This window comes from Leuresthes tenuis, unplaced genomic scaffold, assembly GCF_036924035.1.
Source record: "Leuresthes tenuis unplaced genomic scaffold, fLeuTen1.0.hap1 SCAF_12, whole genome shotgun sequence".
Lineage (NCBI taxonomy): Eukaryota > Metazoa > Chordata > Actinopteri > Atheriniformes > Atherinopsidae > Leuresthes > Leuresthes tenuis.
The window spans coordinates 19,650,514-19,653,716 of NW_027325366.1; positions in this window are offsets into that span (position 1 = coordinate 19,650,514).

A 3,203-nucleotide genomic window follows, 5' to 3' on the forward strand; every position below is an offset into this window, starting at 1 on the left:
CAATGAATTCAAGTTCTGTTATGTCGCATAATGACCTGACACATTAAGGAATGCCTGCAGGCCAGAACTGTTCAACCGAGTCATGCAGAATTCGATTTGATGCCAACTTTCCCCTCAGTACGCTTTAAACTGCCTCTCTTTTTGAGCCCATTCAAAGTGTCTGCCATTTTCTCAGTGGTTTGTAACCATGGTGGCTGTTGTGTTTAGTGCAGCGCTTCGGCAGCTTTTCTTTGTTTGCAATTAGACGCCACAGGATTACCTCAATTTGCCTCCACTGCCTGCTATCATCCCTGTTTCAAAGTACTTATTCTTAATTAGGAACATAACATAAAGTAGGGCAGGGAACATTGCAGATAAAATGTTTAGTCTTCAGCTGTAAATCCTCGGTGCTGTGTATAAATAACTCGGACAACATCGCCGTGTCTGATGCTTTGTTTATAAGATATATTTGAATGTGGGCTTATATAAAATAATGATCCCAAACAATGCAGCAAGCCAACAACAGAATGGTCGAAAAAGTTTTGCTAAATAAATAATGATACAGCGTAATCTGCAATGTGTTGTTGTTCATCTCTGACTGTAGACACCTAATCTTCAGAACTGGTGAGGACCAGATTACTTTTTTTTATTGTGTCCCATTACATAAAACCTTAGAATTAAATGAGGGTGTATTTTCTATTTCACATAATAGTAGGAATTAAAATGGCTTATGTACGTGGCCATATGTAAACTATAAAGTCAGATGAAATGGTTTCGTCTGAAGTGTTTTGTTTTTCTATGGTTCACTCTCATCAAATGACAGTTGCATGCCTGCTTTCTGCCAGCTGCTGTGCCTGCTGTAACAGCCAGTGCATTGCTGGAACGTTCCCATGCAGATCCTCTATTCACACACACACACACACACACACACATTGAAGTGCTGTAGTTCATGTACACAAACAGAAAGAAGACACGCACAGGATGACTGCAGCCCTGTAAATTTATGACAATCTATATATCTAAAACAAACTCATGCTATAGCAGCAGCAACAGTAGGTCTACACTCCACCTGATGAAAACAAATCAACACTTGTTGGACATGTAGTGTGTTCACACACACAAACTGTCAGACGACACAGAAAGAAATATATCAGACACAAATTGATTAGTTTGTCATGGTGGCCCTGATTTTAACACAGCAAATTTGCAGAGCTGGAATTTTAAGGCATTCACTCAAGCAGATTTACATGTGAAAGCAACACAAGTGACAAAATGAAGTCCTAACTCCGTGACTTCGTCTTCTGTCATAATCCAAGACGGCAAAAAAAAAAAGACGATTTGCGCACACAGAGATGAAAATAAACATAAACCTTATAATAAAGCATGATGCTGTCTTTGTAACACTGATGTTGACCAGTTAAATATTTGCCTTTCAGCCACTCTTGTATTTGTCATGTTGGGAGGATGCCCTGTTTGACCATGAAACAAACCATTGAGAATTGCCCACTTGGCCAGCAATGAAAAGACTGGATTGGATTAGGGGGTGCTCAGACCTCCTTGGATACCGGATACCAGTGCACTGGATTGATGGTGATTGGTATTGTTTCTTTAAAGGCCCCATCTTTGTGAAAGCCTGCCTTTAATCACAGTCCACAGAAGAAACATCAAGCATGAGAGATATCGTTAAAGTCAGAAAAACTGCTTATGTGCTTAGAAAAATAATCACTTTTGGGGCTCTTCTCTGCAGACTGCACTTCTTAAGTTGTAAACACATGCAAGTGTGGATCCGAAAATGTGCACTAATCAAATCAGTTCATGTGTCGATCAATGAATATGATCTTCCCTTTCAGGGAGGTCTCAGGCCAGGTGGAGGGCTCTTTTTCCTTTTTGGGGTCATTTTTACATGACAAACTTAATGGGAACAGAATTATTCATCATTACGTTCCCAGAAGTAATCAAAATGTGGAAAATTGCTTTACAAATCTTTATAGTATTCAGTGTAATCATGGACAGATTGTGCAAGAGCAGGCACCTGGCCACAGATGTATGAATAGGTCCCCCAGTTATATCACAGAGAACCAGAAAATCCAGAGTTAAAGAGTCACAAAACACCCACAAAGCATTTGGATGCAATTTGCGGTATCGTTTTATGCCTCCAACTGTGTATCTTGGAAACTTTTGCATCATTACACTTATCTTTAAGGCTATGTAGGGTTTTTCTCCCCCTCTATTCTATCTTTCTCAGTTTCATTTTGGTCATTTATTCTAATTCTTGATTAATTGTTGTTTCCATTTAGAAAATTCTGAGCCATTTTGAGATTGATTTAATAGGTTTATCTCACATTTAATTATGTTTTTGTTGTATTACATTAATTTTGTGTCAGTTTGTGGAAATTTTTGTCTCATTTTGTTGTTTTGAAGATCTTGATGGTTGCTTTAACTTTATATATTGTTCATTTGCTCATTTGAACCAATATTCACCTCTCTTTAGCCTTTCTGTATCTCTTTGTGGTAAACTTCAATAACTTTATGACCATTTCGTGTCTCATTTGGGTGAGTTTATAGCTCTTTATGGTTGTTTTGTATTACTTTTTGGCAGATTTTCCATACATAGCTGTTGCTGTTTTGTCTTTTTGCAGTGATTCCATGTCTCTTAATTCATGACTCATCTGAGACTTGGTTTGTGTATTTTTCTGCCTCTTCCTGGAATGTAAATCTTGTTACTGGGATAAAAACAGGGGCCAGAAGACAAAGAGCCACAGGGCCCCTGGGTCTGTGCCCAGCAGACCTGCACAGTCATCTGTCCATGAGAGGAATAATTTTAAATGCAGATGGGAAGAAGAGGCTTTGAGGATGTAGACAAATACCTTCAGAACAGCAGTAAGTGAAGTTCAGGAGCTAAGGAGATGTTTCAAATAACGCTGGTTCAAATATGGTGATCTTAACTCTGTAAAAAGGACATTTCTCTGTTATTCGACCCAATAGCTCTGACAGATAATGCTTGAGTTGCATTTTGTTATCTTGACTGAAACCAGTTTATTTGCTCAACTTTGTGACAACGTTTGTGATCATCCCGGTGCATAGGTTTTTTTTTTATCTTTGCTGGACTTTGCGCGCATGATGGAAAGATGATGAGTCAAACCTCTTGAGAAGTAAGTAAGAGGAGGTGAGGATTGGGGCAGGCTGCGCGAGCGCCGTCCTCCCATCAGTAATCCCCTCGGTGG